The sequence below is a fragment of the Lissotriton helveticus genome, chromosome 10, assembly GCF_964261635.1.
Source record: "Lissotriton helveticus chromosome 10, aLisHel1.1, whole genome shotgun sequence".
Taxonomy (NCBI): Eukaryota; Metazoa; Chordata; class Amphibia; order Caudata; family Salamandridae; genus Lissotriton; species Lissotriton helveticus.
In genome coordinates, this window is record NC_136071.1 from 315,785,046 (window position 1) to 315,807,399 (window position 22,354).

Genomic DNA, 22,354 nt, shown 5'->3' on the forward strand with positions numbered 1-22,354 from the left:
AGGGGCTAGATGTAGGTAATTTAAATTTACCGATTCTAAAATACAGAATTTTACAGATTAAGTATTTTAGAATCGGTAAATGCTATGTAGGTAAAAAATTGGTAATTCCTATGGTCCTCCAGGCCCATAGGAATGAATGGGAATTACCGAATCGGTAAATACCGATTTAGTAAAATAGGGAAAGTTTCAAGGGTGGCAGGCTGTCACATTGACACCCTGTTGCACCCCTGAACAGTGCTTGTGTGCACATGTGGCACACATACATGCGCTAAGGGCATGTATCTCTGCCACATGGCACTGTTGAAAATGCACAGATTTGCATTTTCAAAGGTATTCGTTATTTACCACCAACTAATAGTTGGCGGTAAATAACGAATCCTTAAAGCACATGAGCACTCTTTAAAGTGCTTCTTACATGCCATTTACCGATTCAGTATATACCGATTCGGTAAATACCGAATATGTTATTTACCGAATCCTCCCCTACATCACAATTGGCTCAATACCTGTAGGTAAACCTGAAATTTACCGAATTTCGGGTTTAGTGACCGGTAACGGGCCACCTACATCTGGCCCAAAGTGCTTATGTTGCAATGTCGGTCTGGTTAGCTTGGAAGTGAACTAAGTTCTGAACCACTACCATAGCAGCAGCTTATTGAATAATACAGCATTAAAGGTCTGAACAGGGAATGAAAGTTCTCACCAAGCAGAGTCATCACTCTACTCAACAACTCTTTATATGTAGTGGTCTGTACATTTACCTACTGATGTATTGTTATTGTTATGTATTCATATCGAACACCAACATATCTTCAAGATAATTACAAATATACTATTATTAACTCAACCATCATGATATTTTGGGACTGGATATTATGGTCTTGATATAATTACAACTCAATATTTCGAATGCAATATTGTGGTACAACCTTAGTGTGTATAAAAGAAGTTCTCCTAGGGACTCTTGTAAGAGGCAAGGGTGGCTTCAGGGCACTGGGGCCACATGTCTGCATTCTTTGGGTTGACTTAGAGCTTCCACATTGGCAATATCAGAAGCAGGGCAGATGGGGAAGCTTTTGCACTGGCTTCAGGCTTGTTTCTAGCATGAAGGAATTGGGGGGCTCTTAGCATCACATTCTAGAAGGTTCAACAGCAACAGGAGCCTTGCATGTCTCCCTTTCAGATTATATTTCCTAACTAGAGTGGAAGATGTACCTTATATTTCCAAGTTTAAAAATTCCATGTTTGAAGAATGTCTCCCTCCACAGTTGATTTTCTGACAATTGAACCACTACAAGTGGCATATTTGATGAAAATCATTGGGACATATTCACAAAGAAGTAGTGGAGCTTGTCGTTAGCCTCCTTGGCTTAACGGCACACTCCCCTACTTCTGAAATGCAGGGCTGCACCCTATTTACAAGAATATGGTGCAGCTCAACGTTTCCCCCAGCGCTGGCGCTAAGTTTAGCAGCCTAGCACCAACGCAGGCACCCTTGCATCATAGTGAAAGGGTGTCTGCGTTCAGGGGAAATATTTTTCTGTGCAGGACGGTCCCCCTTCCTGCACGTAAACAATCTTTAAATGTGCTTTGTAACTTCTATTTGTGCTGCTTAATTCAGCACACACAGACGTTGTAAAACAGCATTTAAAAAAAATGATTGTATATGTGCAAGAAGGGGGACCTTCCTGCGCATAAACAATCATTGGCCTTATGCTGTTTTCATGTGTGCTGCAAAAACAACAATGATGGACAGAATGTGGATCAATGTCACACATTCACCCCAGTCAAAAGATCTGGGCCCAAATCCATCGTTTTTCCACTCCACACCACCCTGGGTTAGACAATGGCAATATGCAAATCAGCGCTGACCCTGTGCCCCATGGGAACAGTCCAGTCCGAACTACAAAAGCCATGTCCTTCCCAGAACGGAAACAAGCATCCGAGGACCGGCCCGGTTTCGAGGTAACACCTCTCATCAGCCCGGCTAGCTTGCTTCCAGTGGTGTGGAGTGCCTGGGACTCACGTCTGAGCATCCCCAGTACACTTAGAGCGGTTACTGCAAAAACAACAATGATGGACAGAATGTGGATCAATGTCACACATTCACCCCAGTCAAAAGATCTGGGCCCATATCCATCGTTTTTCCACTCCACACCACCCTGGGTTAGACAATGGCAATATGCAAATCAGCGCTGACCCTGTGCCCCATGGGAACAGTCCAGTCCGAACTACAAAAGCCATGTCCTTCCCAGAACGGAAACAAGCATCCGAGGACCGGCCCGGTTTCGAGGTAACACCTCTCATCAGCCCGGCTAGCTTGCTTCCAGTGGTGTGGAGTGCCTGGGACTCACGTCTGAGCATCCCCAGTACACTTAGAGCGGTTACTGCAAAAACAACAATGATGGACAGAATGTGGATCAATGTCACACATTCACCCCAGTCAAAAGATCTGGGCCCAAATCCATCGTTTTTCCACTCCACACCACCCTGGGTTAGACAATGGCAATATGCAAATCAGCGCTGACCCTGTGCCCCATGGGAACAGTCCAGTCCGAACTACAAAAGCCATGTCCTTCCCAGAACGGAAACAAGCATCCGAGGACCGGCCCGGTTTCGAGGTAACACCTCTCATCAGCCCGGCTAGCTTGCTTCCAGTGGTGTGGAGTGCCTGGGACTCACGTCTGAGCATCCCCAGTACACTTAGAGCGGTTACTGCAAAAACAACAATGATGGACAGAATGTGGATCAATGTCACACATTCACCCCAGTCAAAAGATCTGGGCCCAAATCCATCGTTTTTCCACTCCACACCACCCTGGGTTAGACAATGGCAATATGCAAATCAGCGCTGACCCTGTGCCCCATGGGAACAGTCCAGTCCGAACTACAAAAGCCATGTCCTTCCCAGAACGGAAACAAGCATCCGAGGACCGGCCCGGTTTCGAGGTAACACCTCTCATCAGCCCGGCTAGCTTGCTTCCAGTGGTGTGGAGTGCCTGGGACTCACGTCTGAGCATCCCCAGTACACTTAGAGCGGTTACTGCAAAAACAACAATGATGGACAGAATGTGGATCAATGTCACACATTCACCCCAGTCAAAAGATCTGGGCCCAAATCCATCGTTTTTCCACTCCACACCACCCTGGGTTAGACATTGGCAATATGCAAATCAGCGCTGACCCTGTGCCCCATGGGAACAGTCCAGTCCGAACTACAAAAGCCATGTCCTTCCCAGAACGGAAAAAAGCATCCGAGGACCGGCCCGGTTTCGAGGTAACACCTCTCATCAGCCCGGCTAGCTTGCTTCCAGTGGTGTGGAGTGCCTGGGACTCACGTCTGAGCATCCCCAGTACACTTAGAGCGGTTACTGCAAAAACAACAATGATGGACAGAATGTGGATCAATGTCACACATTCACCCCAGTCAAAAGATCTGGGCCCAAATCCATCGTTTTTCTGGGAAGGACATGGCTTTTGTAGTTCGGACTAGACTGTTCCCATGGGGCACAGGGTCAGCGCTGATTTGCATATCGCCATTGTCTAACCCAGGGTGGTGTGGAGTGGAAAAATGATGGATTTGGGCCCAGATCTTTGGACTGGGGTGAATGTGTGACATTGATCCACATTCTGTCCATCATTGTTGTGTTTGCAGTTACCGCTCTAAGTGTACTGGGGATGCTCAGACGTGAGTCCCAGGCACTCCACACCACTGGAATCAAGCTAGCCGGGCTGAAGAGAGGTGTTAACTCGAAACCGGGCCGGTCCTCGGATGCTTGTTTCCGTTCTGGGAAGGACATGGCTTTTGTAGTTCGGACTGGACTGTTCCCATGGGGCACAGGGTCAGCGCTGATTTGCATATCGCCATTGTCTAACCCAGGGTGGTGTGGAGTGGAAAAACGATGGATTTGGGCCCAGATCTTTGGACTGGGGTGAATGTGTGACATTGATCCACATTCTGTCCATCATTGTTGTGTTTGCAGTTACCGCTCTAAGTGTACTGGGGATGCTCAGACGTGAGTCCCAGGCACTCCACACCACTGGAATCAAGCTAGCCGGGCTGAAGAGAGGTGCTACCTCGAAACCGGGCCGGTCCTCGGATGCTTGTTTCCGTTCTGGGAAGGACATGGCATTTGTAGTTCGGACTGGACTGTTACCATGGGGCACAGGGTCAGCGCTGATTTGCATATCGCCATTGTCTAACCCAGGGTGGTGTGGAGTGGAAAAACGATGGATTTGGGCCCAGATCTTTGGACTGGGGTGAATGTGTGACATTGATCCACATTCTGTCCATCATTGTTGTGTTTGCAGTTACCGCTCTAAGTGTACTGGGGATGCTCAGACGTGAGTCCCAGGCACTCCACACCACTGGAATCAAGCTAGCCGGGCTGAAGAGAGGTGTTACCTCGAAACCGGGCCGGTCCTCGGATGCTTGTTTCCGTTCTGGGAAGGACATGGCTTTTGTAGTTCGGACTGGACTGTTCCCATGGGGCACAGGGTCAGCGCTGATTTGCATATCGCCATTGTCTAACCCAGGGTGGTGTGGAGTGGAAAAACGATGGATTTGGGCCCAGATCTTTGGACTGGGGTGAATGTGTGACATTGATCCACATTCTGTCCATCATTGTTGTGTTTGCAGTTACCGCTCTAAGTGTACTGGGGATGCTCAGACGTGAGTCCCAGGCACTCCACACCACTGGAATCAAGCTAGCCGGGCTGAAGAGAGGTGTTACCTCGAAACCGGGCCGGTCCTCGGATGCTTGTTTCCGTTCTGGGAAGGACATGGCTTTTGTAGTTCGGACTGGACTGTTCCCATGGGGCACAGGGTCAGCGCTGATTTGCATATTGCCATTGTCTAACCCAGGGTTGTGTGGAGTGGAAAAACGATGGATTTGGGCCCAGATCTTTGGACTGGGGTGAATGTGTGACATTGATCCACATTCTGTCCATCATTGTTGTGTTTGCAGTTACCGCTCTAAGTGTACTGGGGATGCTCAGACGTGAGTCCCAGGCACTCCACACCACTGGAATCAAGCTAGCCGGGCTGAAGAGAGGTGTTACCTCGAAACCGGGCCGGTCCTCGGATGCTTGTTTCCGTTCTGGGAAGGACATGGCTTTTGTAGTTCGGACTGGACTGTTCCCATGGGGCACAGGGTCAGCGCTGATTTGCATATCGCCATTGTCTAACCCAGGGTGGTGTGGAGTGGAAAAACGATGGATTTGGGCCCAGATCTTTGGACTGGGGTGAATGTGTGACATTGATCCACATTCTGTCCATCATTGTTGTGTTTGCAGTTACCGCTCTAAGTGTACTGGGGATGCTCAGACGTGAGTCCCAGGCACTCCACACCACTGGAATCAAGCTAGCCGGGCTGAAGAGAGGTGTTACCTCGAAACCGGGCCGGTCCTCGGATGCTTCTTTCCGTTCTGGGAAGGACATGGCTTTTGTAGTTCGGACTGGACTGTTCCCATGGGGCACAGGGTCAGCGCTGATTTGCATATCGCCATTGTCTAACCCAGGGTGGTGTGGAGTGGAAAAACGATGGATTTGGGCCCAGATCTTTGGACTGGGGTGAATGTGTGACATTGATCCACATTCTGTCCATCATTGTTGTGTTTGCAGTTACCGCTCTAAGTGTACTGGGGATGCTCAGACGTGAGTCCCAGGCACTCCACACCACTGGAATCAAGCTAGCCGGGCTGAAGAGAGGTGTTACCTCGAAACCGGGCCGGTCCTCGGATGCTTCTTTCCGTTCTGGGAAGGACATGGCTTTTGTAGTTCGGACTGGACTGTTCCCATGGGGCACAGGGACAGCGCTGATTTGCATATCGCCATTGTCTAACCCAGGGTGGTGTGGAGTGGAAAAACGATGGATTTGGGCCCAGATCTTTGGACTGGGGTGAATGTGTGACATTGATCCACATTCTGTCCATCATTGTTGTGTTTGCAGTTTTCATGTGTGCAGCGCAACGCAGCACACATAAAAACAGCAAAAACGAGGAGAAATTTAACATTTCTCCTCGCTGCACCGGGGTGAGACCAAGTTTCCCTGGTCTTAATTATGGCAATGCCTCCCATTTACGCCTCCCTTGTATATAGGAGGCAGCGTCAGAATCATTGGGTGTTGCGGTGGAACACCTACAGTAATACCCAATGCCCTCCCCTTTCAAGCTCAGCATAGCATGAAAGGGGGCCTTATTTACAAGGCAGAGTTAAGCCACGTTTAGTGGCTTAACGCTGCCTTGTTAATAAGGCGAGGCGCCTATCGCCATCACAACATCACTGAAAGGGACATTGTGATGGTGATAGGGGCTTGCAAGTATGCGCCCCACTTCATATGACCATGACAGAAAGAGGGGAGAAGGAAGAAGACACTGCGGATAGTGCTTCCCTTGTTATGCTCTTTGGGAAGCATCCATCGTCCATCTGCCATTCTTATAAACAAATAATAGTTCACAATCAGCTAAGAGTAAATCTGTCAAAGTGCATATACATGCCTGCCTGCCTTTTACTTAAAAAAATGCTGCTGACTGTGTTATAGTATATTAGCTATTTTTAACTCTGCAATCTTGTAATTCATGTCATTCACTTGATTCTGAAACAGTGTTCATTTTGTTATGTCGCAAACTAGATTCACAACAAAAGCACTGTATTTGGAGTCATGGCTAGCAGCTTAAGCAGAGGCCACTTCTGGGATGGCCTGTAAGTCTTGGGCCCACTTAAAAGGTAATTAGTTGGTTATGGACACATTCTGCCTGCAGTCTGCAGACAAAACGCTTAACAATAAAACTCAGAGAAAGCGAAATAAATAAAATAGAGGAAAACACAGACAGGGGAAGAAATACACAAACAATGAGCACAAGAGATTAAGGTGAGAAAAAAACCAAGACTGAATGAAGAAAAATGAGAAAGAAGAACTAAGAATGAAAGAAAACAGATGGGTGGATAGAAAGGGTAAAGAAAGAACAGAAGGGAGAGTGACGAATGGAAGGAAACATAAAAGGGAAAAAGGAAAAAAAGAGGAAATAATGGATTGAAGCATGTAAGATTGATAGATGTAAAGGTGAAAGTTTGGATGGGAAAATTAATTAATCAACATTTGCATAGTAAATCGCTGGAGAGAAAGAAAAATGGACATATGGAGATGGATGGGTGAAAGGACGGATGGATAGACACATAAATATATTGATGGGAACATGTGTAAATAGATGAATGTATATATGAAAGGATGGATAGATGGAAAATATTATGGTGCGATGGGGAAGAGAAGGTAGATGGAAAGGTGAAGAGATTGACAGATGGATGGATGAATGAATAGAAGGGTGTATAGATTAATAGAAGTATAGACAGATGATGAAAGGGTGAAAGAAACTCTTCGATGATGGGTCTCGTCCACTTATTTTACATGCTTGGTGTGATTGGAAGCATGCTTCATGCGAGGGGTACTTTAATTTTCTGGCTACTACCTTGAACTAGACTGCATCTCATTCAACAGCAATATTTTTTGTTTTACAATCTTCATTTCAAATCCTTTGATTAGGTTTTTTTAACAAAGCGGTGTTGCATACCAAGGTTACACAGTTTAAATAGCACAGTTGGTGTTCAAGTGGTTAAGAGGACCATTGGCAAATGTCTGTGTGTGTGTTAATTACCAAGTTTGTTGTGAGTGATAGCTTTGACTACAGGCCACTCAGCAATGATCATCAAAGATTTGTACATCCCTCAGCTTCAATGGAGTGAAGCATTTGTATTCGAGTTGAAATATTTAGCCTATGAGGGGTTGCCAGGTGTAAGGGAATTTTTTGTAAGTATCAGCCAGTTTGTGTGTCATTTGTTCCATAGTGAGGATGAGCTACATCTTATAAAACCATAGGGATCTAGGCGGAGCTCCTTTTTCTTCAAGTAAAGAGCAATCAATTGTTTTTCCACTCCTCTTTAATGGCACGTGAGCACCCAGTTGGAGTCTTTTGTGCCCTCCTTAACTTCTTTTACTCCCAAGAGAAGACTAGCAGGGTTATCTGAGATAGGGGAGCCTTGCATTTTTTTGATGTGGCCCAGTATCTTTTTCCCCAATTATTGGATGAGTGCTCAATACCACCAAATGTGCATGGAGGTGCCAGGTTCCTGATTGCAATCTCCAGCACATGCTTGAGTTGGAAGGGGATATGTGGTATAACCTACTCGCGGTGAGGTACCATTGATACATCACTTTGTATGCCGATTCCCTCTGGGGGATACTTCAGAGGGACTTGGGTATGTTCCTCCACAAGAGGTCCTAATCCTTTGAAGATGACTTTTCCCAAGTCCCCAGTCAACCTTGCTTGAGAGGCATGAGCGACCAGGAGTTTGGAGTCCTGGATAGAGTGATAGGTCCTGAATACCAGGGCCCTCATTCCCTTGAATGCTCTTAACATTTTTTCAAAGTGCATGAGTGGTCTCATTACTCCCAAAATATTGGATGGGTGGTGGGCTCGGTGTCTGGGCTAATAATATTGGAGTCGAGTTTTCTTTGATATGTGGAAGTCTTGTTAATGCTGCTCAAGTGGCTTTATGTTGTTCCCAGAGAAAAGGTATTGCAGGGTTCAGCAGTCTCCCCCCGACTCAGGGAATGCAGTGGGACATAGAGCCAGCATGAAGTCCAGGTTCCTAGTGATTGGTGTGTTGTGGGATGGGATGGTTGTGAGTCTCTTCCTGAGAGCTATCTGACCCCATATGTCCAAAACAGTCTTGGTTGGGCGATGTAAGCACTCTTAGGTCGTGCGTGTCGTGGCAACCAAGCTGGGTCTCATATAGGGTGGTAGGCCACATTTCAGTCCATAAGGAACACATTTTTTTCACTATCCCGCACTACCAATTCAAGATGTAACAGAGGTGAGCGGCTCAGTAGTATTCTAGAAACTTAGGGCATGCCAGGCCTCCCTTATCCCTAGGGAGCATTAGGATCTTATTGGAGATGCCTTCTTTTTTTCCGGCCCATATGAATGAGTCAACACTGCTTTGAAGTTGAACAATGTCCTGTGGGGGCAAGAGGGTCAGGGTTTGAAATAGGTGGAGAAATCTAGGTAATACATTCATTTTAATGATGTTGATACATCCCAGTAAAGATGATATAATGGGAGAACTCTCTAAAAATCTTTGAGAATGTTTTTGAGGAGCAGGCCCAATTGGCCTTTGTCCATCCCTAAAGGTGCCTGGTTATAGTGAGCCTCAAATATCTGATTGACGTTTTGGTCCACTGGAAGCGGGTCACCACTTGGTGGGGAGGGGAGGGAGGTCAGCAGAAGGACAGTTAAGTTGAGAATGTAAGATTATCCTTTCTTGACTTCAAAGCCCAATACTGTTTCAAATTCTTGTTGGATTGAGATTGGGGAGGTAAAAGACTTAGATGTATTTGTTAGCCTAAAAAGGATGTTTTCAGCAGAAAGATTAGTTTTATGTGTCGGCCTTGAAATGGAATGCTTGTTATAGAGTGTTCTTGCAATATCCATACAGCAACGGATTCAACCGCTAAAGGGAAGGAGAGGGTCTGCAATGGGCACCCTTGTCTTGTACCACAAGTCACAGTGATGCCCATTAACCCAACTAAGGGGCCGATTATGATCGCGGACGGACTTGAGTCCGTCCGCGACCCCTGAGGAGGAGGGAACGTCCGCAGGGGCGTCACATCCTCTATCTTTAACATTGCGGCGGGTGCAGCTTCAAGCTGCACCCGCCGCAAGGCTAAAAATGCATGCACAAAGCGGCAGGCACCGCGCAGTGCCTGCTGCTTTGTGCACGCAAATGCAGGGGGGTACCATAGGTACCCCCCATGTGCACCCCCCACCCCCCCCTTCACCCAGGGGGCCCGCAACGGGCCCCCGAAGTGAAAGTCCGTATTCTTTTCCACGGCGGAAAAGCCGCCGTGGAAAAGCATAGAACTGCAGACATCCTAATATGCCTGGCGGTGTCTGATAGACACCGCCAGACATGTTAGAGCTTTTCCGCCGCGGTCGGAAGGCGACCGCGGCGGAAAAGCAGCGGACGGTCTTCCTGACCCCCCAGCCATCCTAATCTGGCGGGGGGTCTTTGAAGGCTCCGCAGCATCATCCGGGCCGGCGGACACTTCCGCCGGCCCGGAGGATGCGGAAAAAACGCAATCCTAATCTGCCCCTAAGTGCAGTAGGATTGGACTATGCAGCGTAATTTTCCCGTACATTCCATGTCCGAGTTAAAGTTTGTTGTGTACTACATTTACAAAGGCCCAGCTCATTGTCGTTCTCCGCGTCAAGTGAGAGAATTAGAGCTGGAATGTTGTGTTTATGCGCTTTTTCAAATAGATGGGCAAGACTGCAACTGTTGTAAGCTCCATCTCTGTTGCATGGAAAAACCCACCTGCTCCATCTCCAATAGGCCCAGGAGAAGGGGATTTAAGTGCATGACTAATATTTTCATATCGATTCTTACATCTGAGTTCAGTAGGTCCATAGGCCTATATGACACACAGTCAGTTGGGTCTTTGCTCAGTTTGGGAATGAGGGATATCTCCATCTTGCACATGGATTACATTAATCCAGTGCTCTATGAGAATGATTTGAACAGGGACAGCAAGTGATCCTGCAGGTGTGCAGAGAATGTTTAGTAAAACTCCAGCTGCAAGCCATTCCCCCCAGGAGACTTACCATCTGGCATTGGCTTAATCCCTTGTCGCAGCTTAGGTGCATCCATGGGGGTTTCATGCAACTCTCTGTCGTCGAATAGAATGGATGCCATTTGTGGTTACTCAGATTTTGCTTTATATGCTCTGTGTCCCCAGTGTCTTGTTTGCCTAGGTTTTGGTAGAATTTAGAAAAGGCCTCCTATTTGTCTTTCTTGCTGACTGGCCAGCTGTCTCCATTTTGACCTGTAGAACATATGTTTTGTTTTTTTGTACTCTAGGTTTGTGGGCAAGTAGGATACTCACCTTATTACCCTTGTTGTAAGAATGCTGGCCTCTTGTGAGTAACGCATCTACCATGTGTTTTTAACTGACCTACCAAACTGTCAGTTTCTTCTGAATACGCCAGAAGAAGATTTAGTTTATCTAGGGTCTCATATTCTTCATTCTCCAAAGTGAGTGATTGCTCCATGCTTTTCTAGTTTTGTCTATCTCAATGGCAATGATAGTCACTCTTATAGAGGCTTAGAATGTGTCACAGAGCACGTGGGTGGTAACATCAGGGGTGGAATGGTGGGTGAAACAGTCATTTATAGATTCTGGATCAGAGTTCTGTTCACTGAGGCTGTGAATGTTTGAGGGTTCAGGCACCAGCGGGGGGTTGTTGCGGGGAGTGTGATCTCACTCGCTAAATGAGGTCCAGATGAGCATGATCAGATATGATTATATATCCGAGAGAGATGTTGATTCCAGAGAGTGTGTTATAAAAATATAGTAGATGCAGAAATAAGAGGAGGAAATGTGCGAGTAGAAAAAATAGTCTCTCAAATTTGGGTGAAGATGGCAGCATGCATCTAAAAATCCCATTTGGGGGATCTCCATTTTTAGGAGAGAAGACATTGCCACCGTCCCCTAGTAGGTTTTGACATTTCTGACCTCATACGGATCCCAGGCTAGGTTAAAGTCCTCTCCCACATTGATGTTCCTAGTGGCGTTGCACAATTGCTGTTCAAGTGTGGAGCATATGAATGTATCTTAGGTGCTGTTTGTAGCATATGTTCAGCATCCTGAGAGTCATGTTCCTCCTTTGAATGTTGAGATTTAGGAATTTTCCCTCTGAGACTCAGGCTATAGAGGTGAGTGTGTATGCTATGTGGAACTGGCATAGGTTTGCGTCCCCCACAGTTTTGTTGGAAGGGGACAGCCAATATTGGTGGGACAAATTTGGTGGCACATGCGCTGGTGGTCTGCCTTCAGCAGATGTGTCTCCCACAGAAACATGACATCACAGTCCTTTGGACTCAGTATCACAAAACTTGCCTATACTTGTTAGGGGGGTTTAGACCCCAATATGTTTAGTGAAAGTAGTTTGAGTGTCTGTGAGTCTTCAGTGTCTGTCATGAAGGAATAGGTATGTAGCTGGAGCTGTGGAGAGTCCCCCAGATTCCAATGGTTGTTGGTAGGCTGAGGAAACCCTTCCTACTCCCTTACATGCCTCTTCAAAAGAAAGAAATGAACCAGTGTCTGGGTCTCTTTGAGAAAATATAGCACCTAGAGCAATATTCGAGGCATCGGTTTCGAGATAGAAGGGTTGGTTTGAGTCAGGGTGCAAAAGAATAGGTGCAGACAAAAAGTCCTCTTTGAGATGTTGAAAAGCTTGTTTCGCTTCTGGGCTCCACCAGGATGTTTGACCTTTACGAAGGAGAGTGGTGATGGGGGAAGTCACTTTTGAGAAGTCTTTGATGATGCGCTGATATAAATTGGCGAAGCCAAGGAAGCGTTAGATATCTTTCACTCAACTGGGTGCTGGCTATTGGAAGATGGCTTGTACCTTGGTGGAATCCATACCCAAACCTTCAGGTGAAATAAAAAATCCCAAATTGTGCACTGTAGTGACATGAAAGGCACATTTTTCCATCTTGGCAAATAGTTGTTTTTTGCGTAATGCCTGTAATACTTTTCGAACATGTTCATTATGTTCGGAAAGAGAGTACGAAAAGATCAAAATGTCATCAATGTACACTAGTACAAAAATATGCAAAAACTCTTGTAGAATGCTGTTCACCAAGTGCTGGAAGGCGGACGGGGCATTGCATAGACCACATGGCATCACCTGGTAATCAAAAAGCTCGAACTTGGTGTGAAAGGCCATCTTCCATTCGTCACCTTCTCTCATCCATACCAGATGATATGCACCACGTAAATCCAGTTTGGTGAAGATGATGGCGGATTGTACTTGGTCCATCATGGAGGCGATGAGTGATAAGGGGTGCCGGTTCTTAATGCTCACCTGGTTTAAGACTTGATATTCACTGCAAGAATGGAGGTCCCCTTCCTTCTCAGGAACGAAGAAAAGGGAGAGGAGGCCGGTGATTTAGAATGGCGGATAAATCCATTAGCCAGATATTTGTCTAGGTATATTTTCAATAAGTCATTCCCCTTTTCAGTTAAGGCGTGAATACGGCTACGAGGAACTGCGCCCCTGGTTCTAGATTGATTTGACTGTCAAATTCCCTATGAGGGGGAAGAGTTTCTGCTTTTTGTTCATCAAAAACCTCAGCAAAGTCTTGATATTCATTTGGCAGACCAGTAAGGGTTGTGGCAATTACTTACTTTTGAGATGATAAAGAGGTGGTGGTACAGGGCACAGAAACATGACCTATACAAAACTTAGAGCAGTGCTCTAACAGAAAGGTGACTTTCTCTTATACCAGTCTATGGTGGGGTTATGTTTTACCAGCCATGCGATGCCTAAAATAACATCGTACTGGGGGGCATCTATTAAATCCAGTTTGCACTGTTCTTTATGCCCTGTGAGTGTTCATGACCAGGGAGATAGTGCTATGGGAAAGGGGCCCAGAGGGAAACGGTGAACCGTCATCAGCACAGACTTGTTCGATGATGTTTTTTTCTTTTCACAGGATTTCGGTGAGTGCATACAAATCCCCAATCACAGAAGTTTCCTGTGGCCCCTGAATCAACCATGACTAAAACACTCTGGAAGTGAAAATTGGGACCAGATACGGATACATTCAAAGTGACATGAGAGGTGGCAATCTGGTTGGTGCTGGCCACAGCACCATTTCGGAAGTTTGGTGTTCTCCAATCTTACTTAGGTTTCTTGGGGCCATCTTTCACTTAGTGACCACTTTGGCCACAATACAGACAAAGGTTGTCGCGCCGTCTTTTCTACTTTTGGGTTTTGGATAGGGGAGGTCGAACCGACCCAATCTGCATGGGTTCTGTGCTATCCATTATCGCATTGCGGAATAGTCGGGAGTCATTATGGGGCAAAGGTGGGGGTACTCTGTTCTTGGCACGTTACAACCCCCCTCGTCGTTCCTTCAACTGATGGTCTAATTGAATAACCTGGTTTATGAGGGCATCGCAGTCTCAAGAGTGGTCAACCACCTGAGCCAGCATATCTTTGAGTTCATCACGCAGTGCTCTGTAGAATAATGATGCTCTTTTGTGTTCCAGCCAGTAGGCATCTACCACCAGTTGGTTATATTGTGCGAGGTAAGCAAGGAGATCTCTATTCCCTTGGCGTGGATCCAGTAGTTCGTTGTCAACTGTCTGTGTGGAGGTTCGTCGGTCGAAAATGCGCCTGAGATCATGCTCAAAGCTCTCAAAGGAATATTATACATAATCATCATTGGCCACAAGGGTTCTGGACCAGGCAGCTGCATCCCCAGATCAATATGAAAAAATGAAGGCTACTCTAGACTTAAGTATGGAAACGCAGATGGTCTACATAAAAAAATTACATTTACATTGTGTAAGAAAAACCTGTAATTTCTGAGGATCCCCTTGATAGTGCTCAGGGGGTTCCAATGAACCACTATTTGTTGACATGCCTGTAAGTGAGAGGTATAAGTTCCACTCATAGAAAGGCAAGATCCAGAGGCAGCTCCCCCGTTCTGTACTCAATCTAACCTTTGGGACATCCCTATTACATGTGACCGCAAGGTTTGGTTCTCCACTTGCGCCAACTCTACCTGTCATTGGAGATCCCTCAAGGTGTCATTAAGAGCAGGAACATCAAAAGAACCGGACACCATGCTGCCTGGGTGGGACAAGAAAAAAGAATCATTTTTGGGCGGGGATTTTAGGGGCTTCGCAATTTATCAGGAATCAATCTGGGAAGATGAACGTTGGAACGCGTTCTTCTCTCTGCTGGACACGCAGAAGCAGCTGGACCTCAACAATCCCCAGAAAACATCCGATAAACACTGAACCAGAGACACCAGTGCTCATACGATAATATCAAGGGAAGGGGGTTTGCGAAAAAACAATAAAGTGAAAAAAATTGTAAAAACAAAAAGCTAAAATAAAGAAAGAAACAACTGGTGTGTGTTTGTGCCGGTTGAGAAGCAAACTCTGGGTCAGTGCCTGCTTAAGTCACCACTGGTGTAATGTATACCAGAGGCTAGAAGACATGTGCCTATGGCCCTTTAAGTCTGAATGCTTCACCTTGGCTGAATTGGGGCAGGTGGGCATCTCACATGCCCCGTTGCTAATGCTCACCCACCTTGAATTGGCTTCTCTGATCAGTGCCTTTCTCCTTCTGGACCATAGCATCTCTTAGCTACTGTATTTCCTTACCTGTGCTCCCCGGGCGCTGTGGGGTGCCCCTGCCTAATAGCTCCCGGGCCCTTGGAGCATGCTTGCAGTTTTCTGGGTGGGTTGGGAGGGCATGTGCTACCTACGAGCCTCTTCCAATCCATTGATGAGGGCTTTCTGATGGACGGCAGCAGTTGCAGGTCAGATCACCAGTTGGGGTGGGGTTCTTCTGTAACCGTGGGGCCTGGGCCCCTGAGCAGTCCACCAGATTTGTCCAATGCAAGGTGCTTCCTGGACATCAAGCAGATCATGCACATCACTGACATAATATTGATGCATACACTATTGACACACAAAAATATCAGAAATTATGCCTTCATATACTTAACTAATAAAACTGCAAATATCGACAACAAATATTGTTATAAAAAATATCAATTTTAACGTATATCGAAAACAGAAACAATGGAAACAAAAATATCATTAGCTTTATATAAACACATAATATGACAAAAATACCATTTAACACATCAACTCCAATATTATCACCAAAACAATTACCTAATAATTAGAAAATATAAGAAAAAATACTTTATACATAAAATAAGTATTGGAATTAAATTTAAATCATGTTATACCCATTCTAAAATTAAAAATAGATTACATCAACAAATTTGTTAACAATCAAACCCCAAAAATATATACCTAAAATCATCCAAATAAATTTGAAAAAAATTGAAATTACCTACAAACATTTAAACAACACCCTATATATTGATACATATTTATATAAATATGCCTATATTCAAAACAATCAAACTATACATCATGCATTAAAAATAAAACCTAAGTTAGCGTTTACCTTAGAAGGACATGACTAATACATTTCTTTTAACTCAAACTAAACCAACCAATAAAATAAAAGTGTAAACAACTTTAACTAATAAAACCAGTCAAACAAATCAGCAATATAAGGTAGTGCTAATCTAAACAACTACATACTTGAGAAATGCTGTAAAATGAGTAAACTCTGCTGGATGTTCTCAGCAAACCATTAAAGAAAACATATATATGCTTCAACAACTACCTAACCAAGGGGTCTATTGGGATGGAGGTCGGAAAATCACACTGACCGCCATGGTAGTGGGAAAAGACCGCTTGCTAGGACCGCGGCATAACCGCCGGTCCAATCAGTATGCTCCGAAGTCGAAATCTGACCGCGACGGTAGGATCATGGCCTTTAACATTGCGGCGGTTGCTGCTGCCAGCAGCACCGCTGGGATGGGAAAAGGAGCATGTCATGCATATCAGTGCACTGCATGGCAGGCACTGCACAGTGCCTGCCACCTGGGACAAAGACATGTAGGGGGGTACCATGGGTACCCCCCAGTGCACACACACAACCCCAACACATTGGGGGCATGCAATGGGCCCCCAGAGACATTCTCTGCATACCTTTCCATGGTGGTCCCAGCGCCGCAGAAAGGCTGGCTACCGCCGGCATCATAATCATGCCGGCGGAGCCAGGCCCTGCACCGGCACTATTGTAGCGGTCATCACCGCCATGCTAATGGGACCGGCGGTTGTCCGGGTAGCGTCCGCGGGTCGATGTCCACTGCCGGCCCGACTGTTGCCACCGCCGGCCTGCAACGGCCATCCGTCCGCCATCCGTAAGTAAAACTTATATTTAGCCTAAAATGTACTTGTTAACAAAAAACTTAAACATTTAAAATAACAATTATTTAATGAAGGACTCTCAAACTTCTATATCTTTACATAGACTTCCTACAAGACAAAACTATGGCTTGAAAAAATAATAAACTGCCTGAAAATATATGACTAGCACAAACCAACAAAACAATATAATAAAGTAAGTATACATAAATTATTACAAAATTGTAAACTCACCCAACTAGCCAATAAAAATCAACTTGCGACCTCAGCCTCTACAAACTACCACCAAATTAACATTTAAAATTAACTGACAATTTTTTTTTCTGAAAAGAAAAACCTGCTCCACATTAGAAAACCCTCAGCGGAAAAGCTGCTAACCCATGTGAAACATATGAACCGAAAATGCAGGTAAGTATTCAAAATAGAAGTGATTGTATGATTTGACATGCATAAAACAAATGTACACTCTTTAAATATTGTATATACTAATACCAATATACTACTGACAAACACAATGACTGAGTTAGCAAAGTACATCTCTTCTAAGAAAAGAAAGTAGTTACTAAATCACATGGGTTACACCTACAGCAAAGAAAGTGCATCAACAGAAATTATAAACTGGAAATGTACTGCACATTATTCTAATGCATGCTATGGGAGTTCATCTACAAAAGGCGATGTTGTAATTCATGTAGGAGACCACAACCACCCCCCAATTGTGTCAGAAATTGAAGTAATAGAGATATTACAAGACATAAGAGAGGCAAGCACTAGCTCCCAGGAACCCACAACCAAAATCCTTAAAGGTTTACTGCCTAAAGTGACTGAACGTATCACAGGACAACTGCCACCTATTCCCAATTCAAAACATTTTAATTTCAGAAACTAAAAAAAAAACCACAGTGATACTGCTCCGTCTCCCAAAACATATCAAGACATATAAATACCTGAACATTTAACAATGACACATAATGAAGAACGTTTCCTTTTACATGATAACCTAATGAAAAACAAATCCTAATATTCTCCACAGAAAATAACTTACTAAAACTGACAGTGTCAATGTGGATAATCAATGAGACCTTTAAAATGTGTTCCAACCTATTCACTCAAATATACACCATACATGGTGAATGTCAAAATACAAATAGCCTTTTAAAATATGGCCTAGTTCCAAATAAATCAAATAAACACTTACTACAACCTCTTAAACCATCAAACATAAAACAAATAATCTGACATGGGAAGCTGCAGTCTAACTGCTGCATAATGATGCAGTCGGTTGGAGCACAGCAGGTGGAGGAACTGACCGATGCCTCTGACAGGCTCAAGAAGCACGCTGGAGCATTGGTCAGAGTGTAATCCCTACAATGCAGGCGGTGTCTGCGGAGGCACCGCCATAGGAATTACAATGTCCTTTTTCCCTCTGCATTTACATGGCAGTTTGACGGACATGTAAAAGCAGACGGAATGGGACTTGTCCCCTGTGCACCTCCGCTATGAGCCCCTGCGAGCACATGTGGTGAAAATCCATTCACTGTGTGCCAGGCACCTGGCACAAGGTGCATGGATGCTTGTGAACTGCCCTTTTCCACTGCTGCTTGTGCTGCTGCCCTTTTCTAGGGTAGCAGCACAAGCTGCAATGGAAAGGAGCAGTTTCCCAACTGCCTGCACAGTGGTCTCATTGTAATTGGGCAGGTAGGACTGCAGACATATAGTTGTTTGGACACCTGCCCAGGGCAATGGCAGTGAGGCGATGGCAGTGGGACCCTCATCCGACTGTCACCGTAATGAGGCCCATAAAAACAATATAACTTACAACAACATTTTCTATATCGATAATTTGTACAATGATATTAAAAAGAACACTAAAAACTATATTTTTGCCTTTGATATTCCGGTCAACATTATTTCTGTACTCCTGATATTCTTGACACAATATGTTTGTATTACAACACTTTCCCCCCCCCAATATTTTGTCTAAATATCGCCGATCCACTACGGCTGTGTAGTCTTAGACCTGGCATAACTGCTGGAATGGCATTAGAAACCTAGATAGAGCAAGATTCTCTTCCCCTCAGATCTCAAAGTTGTCTCAGTGGTCTCTGGTTCCCCCCACCCCGAGTGGCCCCTCACCAGCATAACCTGTGGGTCAGTGCAGAGCACAGGGTGGCAGAGTCAGCGAGGCAGTGCAGTCCCAGGCTCCACCATTCCTCAGCTGAAGACCATGCCCCATCTCTCTCTCCTGGCCGTTACGTCTGATTCTTCACAGCCAGTTCAGCAGGGCTTACCTATCCAGGCCTGTGTGTTCTGGGGCTCCCTCAGCTTGCCACAAATCCCAACGGGGGTCTCATCTCTGACAGGGAGTGCCAAAATGGCATTTTTAGGCTGTGTTGGGGAGGAATACAGTGACGGTTGCCTACTCCATGCTCCACTTGGCCACACACCTCAACAGAAATATTTTTAATATAATGACTTTTCTTATCTATCAAGGAGAGTAATGTGCCGAACAAAATATTATTTGGATGTATTTCTTTCCACCTTAACTTAATCAATGCATTTGGCGACACTGGTCTGGTGGCTTGGTGGACTAATGCGTCCACTTTCGGACCTGTGTTTGACCTCATGGTCACATGTTCAAATCCCAGTGGGTCCACTCATCCTTTCATCCTTCTGAGGTCAATAAAACGAGTACTGTTGGGTAACAATAAACATCTCTTCTTCAGCACTAAGATACCCTGCTAGGTGTACGTGCACTTTACAACTACACATGGTATGTCATGAGAAGATTGTGTATTGATTTTTAAGCTGAAAATAACATTTGGGTTAGTGATAGTAACCTTTGCTTCTGTCACTGTCCGTTTCGAACTCCTTTAAGCCCATGAATATTTGCCCCATATGATGATGTCAATAGGTTCCGCCATCCTTTTACCCATTTCATCCTGGTTTTGACGACCTAGCTGCTGCGACTGGGCATCCATTTTGATGATAGGCCAGTGGCGTCAAGTACTTCGGAAAGGAGTTTTTCAATATCCTAAAGTGGCAACGGCATTTCATAATCCTCCATTGTAAGAGATAATCTTCTCAATTGAATGCATTGGCACACAAAATGATTACTCTTAAGATGTGTCGAGTGATAAGTTTCATAACGCATCAATGAATTTTGCTTCGTTGCCTCGGGGTGCATGTTGATTTCCTCACCATCTGGAGCTTTTGTGAAAGATAATCTTGTATTATGAGATTACATTGTGAATGTCACGTGTGTCTTAGAGGTGTTTACTTATTGATGCAGACAAATTACTTTTTCTAAAGTGGCACACCACAGGCGCTAAATATAAGCGATGCATCTTAATTATAGATGTCAGACGGCAAATGGCTGCTATTCGTGTGTATGCAAAATATTAGGCTTTTTTAAATGTATTTTCCAACAACGAAAACCTTATGGCAGGTGACACTTAAGTATTGCGTTTAATTACCAATATGTTATGTAGATACACTGCTATAAATGTAGAACCTGTATCTCTATAAATCGTGATACGTGATCAGAGACAGTGTCCATTTGTGTTAATAATTTGGGCGGTGGAGCATGTGTGTACAATTGTTAACATTCAGAACGCTTTCCTTTACATCGCACATACTTCTGACTCATTGAAGTGACTCAAATACAATTCGAATCAGCAAAGGCTTCAAAACTGCCGAGTGAACTTCCGGGACAGATATGGTCGCAAATGACCTTAAGCCATAAGGGCATATTTGGATTTTGAGTGGTTATACTCACCTAAGTGTGCGAACCACAGTGTGCTATGCAGCCACGTGTTTGTCTTTTGCTATTCAGATATAATCTACATGAGTGTATTTACATTTTTACTTTTAGTTCATTTTTTCTTAAAGTGTGCGTTCCATTACGTTTCGTTTTTCTTCAGCCATCTATCCATCTTTATTGCTACCAGAGAGTGTCAAGTGGAATAAATAGTAAAAAAATGCTATTGATCATATTAAACATCCTTGAAAGACGCCTGACTGATAGAGATCTGTATAAAGTTTTACTCCTCAGCAGAGTGCCATATTTCATTTGTGATGGATCGGAAGCTCAGTTAAAATGTGTCAGATAACCCAACTGTGAGAGAACAAGTTCCATCTATCTATATAAAAACGAAAGTATGTGTGTCTGTCTGTCTGTCTGTTTGTCCTTTATGCATTACTAAAACATTCATCCGATCGCCATGAAACTTTGGGAAGTTGTTGAGTACACTTCCGCGAAGGTTTCTGGCATAACATTTTTTTAAATATCAGCCCCCCAGGGCCCTCATAATGTTTCGAATACTGATGTACGCACCAGACGGAAAAACAACACATCGTGTATCGACAAGCACTCAAATAAATAAATAGAATTAAAACACCATTAATCCGATCGCCATGAAACTTTGGGAAGTTGTTGAGTACACTCCCGTGAAGGTTTCTGGCATAATTTTTTTTAAAATATCGGCCCCCCAGGGCCCTCATATTCTTTCGAATACTGATGTACGCACAAGACGGAAAAACAAAAACAAGCACTCGAATAAATAAATAGAATTAAAACAGCATTCATCCGATCGCCAGTTAACTTTGGGAAGTTGTTGAGTACACTCCTGCGAAGGATGCTGGCATAATTTTTTTTAAATATCGGCCCCCCAGGGCCCTCATAATCTTTCAAATACTGATGTATGCACCAGATGGAAAAACAAAAAATCGTGTATCCACAAGCACTCAAATAAATAAATTGAATTAAAACGACACTTTGAAATGTTTTCCATATTAAAATGAATAAGTTTCAATAAAAATGACACAATGTAAATTGAATCTTAACGAGTTTCATTGAATTTCTTTTCTTCGGGGATCGCAGCAACGCGCGACGGGTAAGCTAGTAGGCTATAAAGAACTTGCCTTAGAACAGCTGTGATATCTTCCATGTTTTTGACAGACTATCTCATCTGCCAAAATCTAAATAAGTCTAATTTTTCTGTGATTTGTTTGCCTCAGTGAAAGAGGAAGGTCCTCAGAGAGGTATATTGCATGCGTTACACCGTATGACAAATATACTGCAAGCACTCTATCGATCAAATCACTAAAGAGGATGGTAAGTCTAGGTAAGAAAAGGTGCAGTTAAGAATAGTAGATACTCAGGCCCTCATTAGCCTGGTTAATTGTGATATGCATGGTAACACCTGTTACACACAAATAACAATTAAGAATTTGGTGATTAACACCACACTCCCGTAGTTTTCTCCAATAGTTATCAGGACATGTGGATTTTGGTGTATTTAGCACAAAAATTCCCTTGTTATTCCCCTTCTTCAGGAGAAAAATCCTAATTGGGAGTTCAAGACTGAACCCCATAAATTCCTACCCAGCGTAGTTAGTTTTTTTTAGATCCGATAAATATCCGACCAAACACGAGGCCAATTGTATTGAGGGTCTAAGTGGTAAGGCTAGGTAGATAAATG